Raw genomic sequence first — 13,873 nt, forward strand, 5'->3', positions numbered from 1 at the left:
GAGCATTTCCCCCTTCCTTGCCTCGCTTGCCGAAATGCCGGCTCTCGGCTCGCCGGCGGGTGGCCTCGCCGCCGCGTACAGTGGCCAGGGGGTGGACGGTACTTCATTTACCGTTCACCCCCAGGGCAGCTGAGGACAATCCGCATCGCGCGGTCAGGATACATCCGATGCGGACTCCAGCGAAGCGAGCAGAGCGCGCTCTCGTCTCGGCGTGATCCCGCAGCACTGCTTCGCCGGCGTCTGGCGAGCTCTCCCGACCCGGTGCTGGTTCGATCCGGCAGGAAAATCGCGATTGCTTCCGGCGCGACGAGACGGAGAGGACGGAGGAGTCCACCGGCGGACGACGAGGGCGTGCTGGTGCGGGTTGGAGGCGGAGTGGCGACGATGAGGAGGCGTCCAACGAGGTGCGCACCTAAATCCGCTCCCGCATTGATCTCAGCCGCTGCTGCTTGTTTATGGTCTTCTCCGCGCTGATTTTTCAGACTAGGTGTTTGTCGAAAATGACGGTGCTCCACTGATATGATATCCATTCATATTCCTTCCTTTTCTAGAAACAAAAACACGAGTGTTGTCGCAACTCCCGAGTCCCGATGATGAGCAAGTTACGGTGTGTGTTTTTTCTCTGTTGAAACCTGTGTCAGTAATTCCCTTTCTAGTGATGCAAGGGTAAAAAGACTAATTGTTTGGTAGTCAGATGATCGGCGGCGGCGGCTCCCAGACGTCGAACACGTTCTCCTCGCTGTGCAGAGCGAAGAGGCGGTCGCCGCCAATGCAGAAGTCGCAGATGGCACCGCGCCGCTGTTGCTACACCGTAGCGTCGACGTCAGCACGTGGTCGGCGCCGTTGAACACCGATATGGTGTCGCCCGTCGACGCGAACAGCTGACCGCCGTGCGCGGCGAGCTTGGGCTAGCAGGTCTCCTCGCTACACGCCTTGATCTTCCCGCTTATCGTCAGCTTGCTCCGCGATCTCCAGCGCATGCCAGCGGCGTTTTGCCGGAGGTCGAGGAACCCGAGGTCGTCGTACTGGTTGATCACGCACACCGACCTCCCGTCCTCCATCACGACGGTACGGTGTGGACCGTGTGCTTATCCTCGAGCGACGTCGGCATGATGGCATTGGACCACGACCACACGACACTCTTGTCCCGGAAGTCCAGCAGGCTCATGAAGGGGTGGAGTCGGTCCGCGGGAACATGGTGGCCACCATGAGCGTGCTGGTGGCGTCGAGCCACTGGAGCCTGTTGGCGTCGCCCAGCGTGCAGCTCGTAGAAGAAGTCGCCCTGCTCGCCCGTGTTCCAGTCCCAAACGCCGACCCCATAATGTTGCCCTTGCATCTCACGAAGATGTTGCACCCCCGCCGAAGGCCAGCGCGCCGGCGGTGAAGGACTTGGGCCGGCGGTCGCGGGCCATGCGGACGCGGTGGCGCGTCTCGCCCGTGAGCGCGGAGAGGCCGCCACGCCGCCATCATGGCGCTGGTCGGGCCGCTCCCGCGCGGCGACGAGGAGCGTGGTGGCATCTCGGTACGCGGCATCATTGACCGGCGCTCCTCCAGCGCCCAGTTGTACAAGTGCACCGTGCTGCCGTGCACGACGCAGCACCCGCCGTTGGGGTCTGCCCGGATGGCGGTGCCTCCCCCAGCACACGCCCGGGGACAGATGCGGCAAGGTGCGGGCAGTCGCCTTGAACTTCCCGAGGCGTGCGGCGCGGACGCGGTCAAGGAGGCCGTAGTAGAGCGCCGCCTCCGGGATGCCCGGGGGCACATCATGCCCGCCCGTGCGGAGCAGGTCGAGCAGCACCGTGAAGCAGGCCGGGTCGCGGCTGATGAAGTACTCGGCCGGCCCGGCACTGTCCTCGCCGTCGCCCCACAGTTCGCTTCCCTTCCCGATCATCCTCGCAGATCTCCGGCACCGGCCGCCATGAACTCCTACACTCCTACTCCAGCGGCCGCTCCTCCTCCTCGTCCTCCCGCCCCACCACCACATCCCTCCATTCCTACCAGTTCGACCTCGGCATCAACAGCTCCTGCCCTCTCTGCGACCAATGCCCCAGCGGAGACGCCAACCCCTCTACCAGGCCGGCCGGTGGCGCTTGGTGGACGCACCAGCTCACAGTTGGCACCAGGTGGACGCACCAGCCCGCTGCCAGCGCTAAGCCGTCGTGGACCCACCATCCGTCCCCAACCACGGCGTCAGCGGCGGGGCCCGATTCCGGGCCAACCTCCATGGTCGGCGGCATCTCGATCGGAGCTAGTCCTCAGTTGCACCCTCATCCGAGCTCGGCATCCCGTAGGCCAACAACCCTACCCTCTTCAGCGACCTCCTCGGCTCCGTGCTCGGCGGCTCCGGATCCTCCTGCGCCTAGTCCAACACGCCGCTCAGATCCGCCGCCGCGCCGCAGGTCTCCAGGCCCACCGGCGCGAATCCCAATGCCAGTGCCAACGGCTCTACCTTCTCGATGGGCGGCATGGCGAGTGCTCTTCCGAAGACGACCAGAGAATCTGGTGGATACAACATCGGTGGCCGGCCGATGAAGCCCGCGGGCATGGCAGCGACGGCCACCGCACAGCCGACGGAGCAGAAGAAGGATCCGTTTGGCTTGATAGATCCATTTGCGGTGAAGCCGCGGGGTCCATGAAGGCGGCTAAGCAGGCCACGCCCCACGCTCGTGACCCGCCCATGGTTCTGCCGGCGGAGCCAGGGGTGATGTGGATACTGTGTGCTTTTTAGTAGTAGACATATAATGCTGAAATTGAAATCAACACATGGAAAATAGAAATACTTACTAACCGATACTACCATTCAAAATCAATAAAGGGTAGGTCTTGACAGTGTATTTCTAATCCATCATATGCAGATGTTGTCTGCTCAAACAAATACAATCCATTTGTACTGGAAGAAGAAGTTTGTTGAACCAAATTACATGGAATCTAACTAGTGTGGAACCTTGGAAAATAAAGACACGAGAAAAGTAGTATTAGTGAGTCGATCAGACATCAGCCAGGCTAGCGTGGCATCAAAATAAATTTACAAATGCTTGTACATTGGCTTCATTCTACTTAGATATTGGCACTGACAAACGAGACTTTCAAGTTGTGTATCATTTTTCCAAGACAGGAACTTTTCCGAATTCCATTTCTTCCCTGTCATCGTTTTGTTCACCATAATTATATTCAAAATGTAACATAGTCGGGATTCTCATTGTTGACTTATCAAACAAGCCTACTTGACTAAAAATGTTCCCTTGTGGAGACCTAGTCGTCCCTACCCCTTACCATTGGACTTGTCTACTTCTTTCCCCACTCTAGACGTCATCATCAACTCAAGTGTGATTCTACCCTCAATAGATCTCTGTACATAGGGATGGCTGCCTACTACATCCATGAGAATCAATCGAATGAAGGTAGGTTCTTACAGAAGCTAAGCTAAATCTTCGTTTGTGATCCAAAGTTCAGGCATCTAGTCTCTTGAATTACATGTGTACTGTAGTGCCCGTACTGTAACATGTTGAATTCTTTAACAGGGAAGGGGCACAACAGATGATTGAATCCTAATGGCGGAGATTGTCAGTTGTGCTGTTGTCCAGGAGACAGTTAGCCAAATCCTATCTGGTCTCGTTCGAAAATACGAAGGAACCAGATGTGAAGAGAAATTTGGAGATGCTAGAGATAGCGCACATCAGGCTTGAGGCTGCTCTTGAGACATCAGATAAATGGCAGATCACTGATGCATCATTGCTGCGTTGGCGTAAGAAGCTGAAGCGAGCTGCTCTAGAGTGTGAAGACACTATTCATGAATGCAAGGAGAGAGTCCTAGAAACAATTGGATCATGAGGTAAGGAATTCCTCCCTTCCTAGCCGGATTGCACGTGCAACCAAGTCATTTGTTTCTTCCATCTTTAACTGCAACGATGACGGATTGAGCAATTCAGCGGTTAAAAAGTTTAAGTGTTATGTGGATGGTGCTAATGAGTTTATGAGATACATAGAGCTTGGTGGCACACCACGCCGTCACATGCCCTTTCACTCCCTTGTCAGGAACCTTTTTGCAGGCAAGCAGCTAGACCCCAAAATCATTCAGGGATACGAGAAACTCTTATTTCAACTATCGTTGATACCCTTCATCAATGAAGAGTATGGGATAGAAGCTAGCATGATATTTAATCAGAATGATGGTACACCAGAGGGTAATATCTACTTTAGTATAGCAATACTGCTTTCAGAGAGTACAGACATAGTTGGGATTGCAATTAAGTACTTGCAGTTGTTTGCCCCTCATTTCAAGTGTAGATTTGAAAATATCTTCAAAGAACTTACTCAGCTAACTACACAAGACTTTTCATGGGTACCATATGTTTATTCTTCCTAGAAAAAACAGTGGGACAATCTTCACAGCCTTGCGTCTCAATGGCTTCGCCCAAACCCGTTATGTTGCAAGAAGCATGATTGGCATAAGCTTCGATGTATTAGCAACTTGGGCATGGCAAATTTATCTAATATTTCACTAGAATCAGTAGTTGAATTTAATTTGCAGTGTCAGGTCTCGCTGCTTGTGTACAGCAAATAGAAGACCTCTCTGTCTGAAGGTATAATGTCCCAACAAGATTATCCATATCTGAAAGCAGGAATTTCCTTTTCACCCCATGGCTCTTCTGAAGACATGGTACCGGTGAATAAAAGTTCTGTATCAGTGGCGATAGTTGGTGGGGAGCATCATTGCTTGAATACGGGCATTACCTTGCAACAACTAGAGGAGATCATGCTATCAAGGGCAGTAGGTTACTTCTGCCAGAATGCTGAAGAATGCTGAAGCAACAGTCTACCAAATGATTTGGAGGTCTAAACGTGGCTCTGCACTCATACAGGTTGAGAAGCCAAGCATGAGCACGCAGATGACAAGCATGAGAACACGGAGAACTTTTGGAGGACCTAAAAAGAGAAAGCTCATTCGAGGACAGGATCAGGAGCTACAAGAGATTATGCTGCCAAAGGCAATAGATTACTTCCACCAGAATGCCGAAGCGATGGTTTACCAAATGATTTGGAAGTCTAAACATGGGCTTGCACATATTCAGGTTGAGAAGCCATGCATGAGCACACGGAGATCAAGCATGAGAACACAGAGAACTTTTAGGATAGCTAGTAAGAGAAAGCTATTGCAAGGGTATGACAACGAGGAGCTTATTTGGCATCCGATATGTGCATGTCACTCGCTCGACTTATGGGTTACACATGTGCCTGTCCAACTGCAAAGATCGCTCAAGCACTGGGTGCGGAAAGAAAAGGAAATTCTGTCAGTAGCACCGCAGCTAAGCCTGAAATTCTAAATAATGTAACTTGTATGCACACGGGAAACAAGATAATAAAGGACTCGAAATAGAATGCTATAGGGAAGGTATCAAATATTAGAGTTAATATTCACAACCTGGGTCAAAATCTGTTAGAAACATAGATATCCTCGGAGCTAGAATTCAGGTTAAATGCTCCAAATACAACGGGAAGAGGAGGGAAGCTACAGCATGAAGGTGTTAAAGTAGCATCCCAATAGTAGGAAGTAGTGAAGTACTATGCTCTACCTTTTTTTCTACAATACATGAGAGTTGTGTGTCATTTCATTAATAAAGAAGAAGAGCATATATAAATAAAAACAACTACAACAGCTGGGACCGAGAAGTCCTATGTTCTATATTACAAACTTGTGCAACTGTAGCACACCACTTGTTCTTGGTTTCAATTTGTTTGCCTTGCATGTATGATGTTGTTTTGTTCTCACAAGTTGAGTCTACACCGAGGATATAGTTGGCCAGAAGGCACGAGGCCCGTGGGTCAGCTCACTGCATGAAATTTTGGCCCAGCCCAAGCACGGCCCGGCACGGCTTTTGTCGTGCCCGTGCCAGCCCGACCTGTCCCTGTGTTGTGCCTGGGTCGCTACCTTGGCCCATGGGCCGGCACGGCACGGCCCGATTAACCTCTACCCCTCCTCCCCTTCCCTTCCCTTCCATTCTCTTCCTCGCACTGCCACCGCCGCCTCGCGCCATAACCGCCTGCTCCCCTTCCCTCACGAATAGCACCGCAACCGGGGCCACCCACTCCTCCCTTGACTGCGCCGCAGCTGGCGTCGCCCGCGCTGTGATGGGCGGCCGGCGTCACCCGGACTGCACCGGCAGCTAGCATCACCCTCTCCCCTCCCCGCGCCGCAGCTGACGCCGCCCTCCTCGCGTTGTGCCGATGGCCAGCGCTGTCCCTTCCTCCCTTCACGCGCCACGGCCGGCGCCAGCCCCTCCTCTCCTCCGCACGCTGCGGGCCGGCGCCGCTCCCTCCTCCCTCCTAGCGCTGCCGCTGACGCCACCTCACCCACGCCGGCCGCTCAGCTCTTTTTTTGTTTTTTTGAGAGAAAGGGGGTTGCTTAGCTCCTGCCAGGCCGACGGGCCGGCACGGCATGGTTAAATCTCCCCCGTGCCATGCCTAGGCTGGCAGCTCAGCCCATGGGCAGGCACGACACGACTCATATAATAAGCGTGCCTAGTCGGGCCGTACTTTATCGGGCCCGGGCTGTGCCCTGCCGGGCGCCTCGTTTGGCCAGGATAACTCAATTACACGGTTGCTTACCCATGAAGTTGCAATGGCTCAGTCACTTCACCCTGAAGCAGAGGAGACACAGCACGCCATGCCGCTGAACCTGAGGTTCCGGTGCCCCCCTCACCGTTGCCGCGCCACCCGGTCGACACCTGCATCCACCACGACGCCACGTCCGGCGTGGACGCCGCCGCGTTCTCCGTCAACCTGAAGCTTTGGCGCCGCGCCGCGCCCCTTTGTTGATGTGGCGCACTATGCATCGCCTCACCGCACCTCATCATAGCAACTTCAGCGCGGACACGCCCGACAGCGACGGCCCATCGTCCCGTCTGTCTGCCCGCTCGTCGAACGTCACCGCGCCACGGGCATGTGCATCCACCACGGCGCCCCGTCGGACTTGGATGCGGTACACAATGCGGCGGGACGCCATGGATGCTAGCCACTTGCAGCCCCCATCGTGCGCGGGAAACGGGGCAGCCAGAAGCTGCGTAGGTGCTTGGTGCAGACACAGGCAGCGGCGGGTGGCTGGCCGGCGCTCCTTGCATTTACTCCAAACCATTCTCCCCTTTCTAGCCTCGCGAGCAAGCTCTCAGCTCGCCGGCGAGCGCCTTGCCGCTGGACACGGCAACCACGGGGCGGACGGTATCCCAATTAGGCAATTACCGTCCGGGGTTGGACGGTATTTCATTTATCGTCCACCCCTTGGGCAGCCGAGGGCCATCCGATCCTCCATCGACGGTCTGTATAGATCCGATTCGGACTGCAACGGAGCGAATAGGGCACTTCCCCGCGCCCCCTCGTTGAGTCGTCGTCCTGCGGCGCTGCCTCGCCGGCCTCCGGCGAGCTCCCGAGCATTGCGTGCATGAGCCGGTGTGGGTTCGACCCAGCCTGAAAAAATCGAGATTGCTTCCGGGCAAATTGGATGTGCTCTGTTCGATCTTCCCTCTGCAGACCCTCCTGAACACACATCTCAGCTCGTTTCCGCTTTGCGTCCATGGTCGATCGCTCGGATGCTGCCACCATGGCAAGCCAGAGAAGGATGTTGCAAAAGCCTTTGATTCGGTGGCTAGAGCAAACTGAGAATGATAGAACAACTCCCAAGTTTTCCACTGCAATTTGTAAGCCTTCGACCGGACAAGCATGGCATGGAAATCACTCAGATCGAACCCCCCGCCCCCCCCCCCCCCCCCCCCTCGCGTCGTCTCCTTGGGACGCGACTCGGGCGGCACCCCACCGTCCACCGCTGCCACCCCCTCAAAACCTCCTCCCCACCTCGCCGCCTCCGGAGCAGGGCACCGGAAGCCCGTGTGCCTGCTAGGAAGGCGGCGGCAGGGCTTCTTTCGCCTTGTAGACGACGACGCGGTTCCGGCCATGACTGCGGCGACCCGGGCCGGCAGTTCCGGCACCCTGGGACTGGATCCGGTGTCTCTGGGGGCGGATTTGCGTGGTGTAGCAACAGGACGGCGGCCGCGTGAGGCGCTGGCGCACGCGTGCTGCAGGCAGCGGCCAGTGCAGGCGCGCAGGTTCAGCGTGTGGGCGTGAGGCGGCCAGCGCAAAAGCGACGCGCGCGGGCCCGCTGAGGCGCGGGCGGCGCGCAGATGCGCGGGATCAACGTGTGCAGGCGCGTGCGGCGGTGCGTGCAGGCCCGCGGGGCTGCTGTGGTGCAAGCTCAGGCAGCGGCGACGGCCGGCCGTGGGCAGCGGCTTGCGAGGAGCGACGAGGCCCGGGGAGGCGGCGAGGTGTGGCCGTGTGCAAGGAGTGCGGTGCGTGCTGCAGCAGTGGACGTCCCTGTCCACGCGAGTTGGCACGCTGCATAACCGGTGGAAGGCAGCGCTGGTGAGGCACGCTGGCAGGAGCGCGGCGACAGCCTGAGGAGTTGACCGGCATCGAGCGTGATGGTGGGATACTGCGGCGGCGGACGTGCGAGGCGCGAGGAGGCGCTGCGGCGGTGGACGCGTGCGAGGCGTGAGGAGGCGCGGCGACGGCGTTGCCTCGAAAAGGGCTGTCGTGGTTGTGGTGCGGGAATGTCACGCCGTGCGCGTGAAGTGAGGGGTTGGGATGCTCGAGCGAAAGCCCGTGCAGGTGTACTGCTGGTGGGATGACGGTGGCGTGCTTGCACGTCATTTCCCCGTCGGGGGCGTTATTTTGGAGCTACAACCCTGCTGCACGGGGGTTCTCTGGGTGAAAACCCTATCCGGATCCTGGACGAGCGACGATGGCGCTTTTGGCGTCGTGCCCTCCTTGGAGGCGTCATCTCTAGAGAGCCAGCTCGGTTGGTGGTACTGCCGGTCCATTGCCCATATCAGCTTCACCCGCTGTTGACAATTCCACCGCATGGCAAGCTGGATTGGTGTTGTTGAGCCCACGCGGAGGCGACCACCATCTTGGTGTCCGGCAGGGGTTGTCACATGTTTGCCGGCTGGCTGCTTGCAGCGGACCGCGGCGGTTGGCGTTGCTTGGCAATGGTTACTGCAGCGTGGGACTGCGTTGGAGGATGGCGCTTGCGGCAACGACATCGTGGGATGACTAGGCTTGCAGCAGACCGCGGCGGGTTGCTCAGCTTGGCTGGGCCCACCTGGTGCGGTACAGCGTCTGAAGACGGTGCAAGCGACTTCCTTGGCTTGCTGCTATGGCGGCGGTGGCTAGGTGTGAGGGTGAAGTAAGGAGGCAAAGTTGACCTATGGTGACGGCTTGGCTGTTTGATAGAGATCTTAGGGTGCGGGGCATCTTTGCTCCCTCCCTTGACGGTGATATAAGAAACAGATCCAGGGCGTGAAGTACTATGGCATGCGTGGCGAAGCCCCCGTGTGCGGTATTTCTTCGAGGCGTCGAGAGAGAGGTGGAGTCCAACAGCAGATGCGGCGAGGCCCCCGCGCGTTGTGTTGTCGTGGTGGTGACTGCGAGGCACCCTGCAAAAGGCTCGGATCCGGTATTTTTCACTCCGTCGGGTGGAGTGCGATGTTGCAGCCTTAAAAACTGCAATATGCACACAATTTACATTTAGGGCCTGTTTAGTTCCACCAAAACGCAAAAACGCAAAACGCAAAATTTCACTGTAGCAAAGGAATCTTGCTAATTTGAAGTACTAAATGAAGTCTATTTGCAAAACTTTTTGCATGGATGGGTTGTAAATCGCGAGACGAATCTAATGAGCCTACTTAATCCATGTTTTGCAACAGTGATGCTACAGTAACCATCCGCTAATTATTGCTTAATTATGGATTAATTAGCATCATTAGATTCGTCTCGTGATTTACAACCCATCCATGCAAAAAGTTTTGCAAATAGACTTCATTTAGTACTTCAAATTAGCAAGATTCCTTTGCTACAGTGAAATTATGCGTTTTTGCATTTTGCGTTTTGGTGGAACTAAACAGGCCCTTACTTCATCTTGTGGTAGTTGAGAGGCCACGAGCTGCAATTTCACTAATGTATTTTTCCTTCATCTGATACAGCTTCTCAAGGACGAAGACTTTGTTGGTATCCTTGTACACTGATGCGTAGATGGTAAGGTGTTTTAGAGCTTAATTCCACGTAATGTTCCTTGGACATTTATTATACAGATACAAAACACAGTGAAATGCAGAGTCTGCTGAGCCAGAAAATTTTCTTTATTGAGGAGATAAGCCAGAAAATTTTGAGGCAAGTTGAAGTGAAAACATTCCATCTACAATCAGTACTCTTTTCTTTGCAAAGACCAATTTCTCCCCACGCCTCACTCTGCCATGAGTGACTAGTCTTCTTTTTCCTCTCTAATCTTGGGCGTCAGCGTCACTCCTTAAGTTATCTTACCTCGCAACATTAAGTGAACTGGCATCTTAAGCACGGCATGAAAATTATTCCTGCAAACTAAGAATATTCGAATATTTGCTGCTAGTGCCAAGTGAGATGTGTCGGACTGGCGGTTCGTTCATCAGGTAGACCAATTTCTTGTTCACCAGACCTTGGAAGCAATCCAACCACTCTCGAATGATGACAACCATCCTGAAGTGCAGATTCTCACGTTGCTCCGAAGTCAATAATAGACATTTTTCAGACGAAGTCAAGTCAAAGTATAATACTTATTTAGTAAAAAAATTCCCATGTAGATGCCAATTCCTCCCCACCCTCAGTATCATACCCTTATCTTGTTCTTGAAATCACCCTGTTATTGACTAATTGCCCACTGCCTTCTTCTCTGCAAACTTCATATCACTTTTTCCTTAGTTGCCATCTTAATTACCTCATAACATTACTCTCCACAGATAGATGATAACCACTTCCACGAAATTCAATCAATGGTAGTTTCTTACTGCTGGTAAGCAAAACATTTATACATGTTGATGCAGAAAACCGATGGTCGGCCTTTCGCGCCGATCACACGCGAGGACCTAGGAGATTTCCTTTACTCCAGCGCAGGCTCCAATTAGCTTCACAATGGTGCAAGGCATGCCAGTCAATTTGATCTAAAATTGACAAGCAATAAGATAGAGTTAAATACGAGAACGTATCAGCTGGTGTTCCGAATCGTATACCAAATCGTTTTGTAGGGTATCGGCCTGAGGTTCAATATGGGTCAAGGTACAATCGGCTAGAATCAGCCGATTTAGCTGTGAAGGAAATATTAATTTTACTTAACAACGCATTGTAGACATAGAAGTAGATCTAATCGGCTATAATTGATGCAACAGATAAAAACAGTAGGAACAACAATAAAAGCCGATAGCTAACTTAGATCTAAGATGGATAACTGTGATAAAAGCTAAACTAAACAAGACTAAATGAATTAACCTTGCAAAGACTAGCAAATATCGATAACTGGTGAATGAAATAGATCTAGACAAAAGCGATGCGCTATAGATCTAAGATCTAAAGCATTCGATAACTTGTTAATAAAATAGATAGAAGAAGAAGCTATCCGCCGTCAACCTGGGGCCTATCTACGTTACTCGACACGGAACTTAAGACAAGCCGAAGATCGAAGTCGATGGAGCCCTGCGCCAGCCAAAAGAACTCGTTGAAAAGAGAAAAAACTACTGCAACTAGGGTTTAGCGAAGCCGCCGACAAAAGGAAGTAGAGAATGTGTATTTGATTGATATGTGTCTTTTTACAAGCCCGCAGGCTATTATTTATAGCCTAAGCTATGACTCCTGGTCGATTATGACATTACATGACTTGACTAAAAAGAAAATAATTTTTCTAAAATAAAAATACTAGCACAACACTCAGACCCCACATGATAACTTTGCTGACGTGTACCATCAACGCCAATCTCGCTCCATCGGCTGTGACTCCATCCTGGACAATCGGCCGTCTTCTCAGCTTCGGCATCGGCCAGCCTCATCGGCTTCCTCCCTTACATCATCGTTGACCAGACTTGTGCCAAGAAAAAGGTGTCAACACATGGCCCCCGATTTCAGAACAAAATATTTTTGCTGTGAAATTCGTTTCTAGTCACGATTGCCTTTCCGCTTCTGCACGTACGCGCACAGTGTTCAAATTTTCCATTGCATCTCGCATAGGTGGCGCCTCAAATACCGTTTTTACCCGCAAATGGCTAAACTATAAAAGCCAATCTGTTGCGGCCCTTCTTCTCCATGGCCATCTGCCTGTTCCTGAGTACTCTCTCTCTTCAAGAACAGATCCAATCTCTCACGACAGACTCCTCGCAAATCATCTCCTCCAACGAATCTTCCAGCACTTCCGGCGGCGGCAGAGCTCACCCCCAACAAAAGAAAACTAGATCTGACCCACACCAATGGCTTCCTCACCAACATCCCCAAGCTGCGGAACTTGAACCGTTCATTCTCCCTGCTTTCTCCGCTTTTCATTCCATCCTCATCTTAGAAGGCCTCTCTTCGCGTTTGGTAGGACGTCAGAGATAGAATCACCATAGCTATAGAGGATAAGCCAGGACTTTCTACTTGGGCCCTATGGGAGATCTAGACCCTACAAATCTGATTAACCTGGAAACCGGTCGCATTCCATTCAAGTGTTCCAATATAGACACATCAGACTGGAATCAAGCTTTCAGATCTTGGCTGAGTGCGACCCCTGGGTGGAGGAACTGGTATCTTAGGATGTTAGCTTCGTAGAGAATCATCTGGGATGAGGATGACATAGGTCAATGCATTGAGCTTTCCATGTTAACCATGACTAGACATGAATCCATACTCATTGCAACTTCACATTTCTGGTCAGACACTCTTAATGCTTTCTTATTCGGACATGGTCCGATGACGCCTACTTTGGCCGATGTACTCATGCTGACAGGCCTAAACATCTCAGCTCCAGACTCCGCTTTCAGCTTTCTCGCCAAACCTTGCCATCGGCTAGAAACAAAGAATGTTGGTGGTTGGAAAGGTTATATCGAGAATCACGCAAGGACAGGGCCGATAAGCGATAGAGACCACACAACCTTCTTGAACTTGTGTCTTGAGAAATTCATCTTCTGTGACAGTCGGCCCAACCACCAACATGCAAACCATGGCTGAATCCTTGGTCACCAGACATGCAGTTCCTTTAGGCAAGCATCTCCTGGGTTCAGTATACTCTCTGCTACATCAGGTCTCTATCAATCTATCAGCCGATTAGCAATCTTGGGGGTCCCTAGTAGTTCATCAATCTGCGGCTAAACCTGTATATGCACAAGATACTGAGCCAAGACCTTCGAAAGATGAGCTTCCCGGGAAATCATACCGAAGAGGAAAAATCCAGAACATGCCGATGCACATCATATGGTGAATCAGTGTTGGCGTTTACTTGCGACAGGCTGGTCCCATCAGAAATGGCCACCTTCTTCGGATGTTTCTACAATGGCATCATCCCTGAAAAAAATAGTTTGGTATGCCTACCATGGTGGAAGAAACACATTTGAGCTGCCCATCAAATTCAGCTTCGAATCTGTTGACTCCGATGCTGACAGCATGACGAACCTTGGGGAAGCAATCACCCCAGGAATTCTTCCCGTCAACTTCTCCATCGGCCGAAGCCACCAACTGACCTATGAGTTCTACAATCCATCAGTAGCAGCCTGTCAGTTTGGTTTCAGCCAATTGCCAGTTCGCCTATTTTTTGCCGATCTGGTAAAGCCAAGAGAGATTGTCAACAATAGCTTGGAATACGATCGGCTAAAAGACTTGATGCCCGATGCCGAAACTATCGACTTAGAGGGCTAGACCAACAGTTCCTTCACCACTAAGCCTTTTCGGCAATGGTGGTCAGAATGGAGCTCCCATCTCTTCTACGCATCAACTAAGACATATTGCTAGAAACTTGATTCCTACTTCACGATACCGGATGATGAGGTAATATATATTT

General features: G+C 52.6%; 1 pseudogene; it reads right to left on the reverse strand.

Annotated features, from left to right (window-relative positions):
• Positions 1 to 690: 690 nt before the first annotated feature.
• LOC112880995 lies at positions 691 to 1,891 on the reverse strand (annotated as a pseudogene).
• Positions 1,892 to 13,873: the final 11,982 nt, after the last annotated feature.

Source organism: Panicum hallii, chromosome 2 (assembly GCF_002211085.1).
Source record: "Panicum hallii strain FIL2 chromosome 2, PHallii_v3.1, whole genome shotgun sequence".
NCBI classification, from domain to species: domain Eukaryota; kingdom Viridiplantae; phylum Streptophyta; class Magnoliopsida; order Poales; family Poaceae; genus Panicum; species Panicum hallii.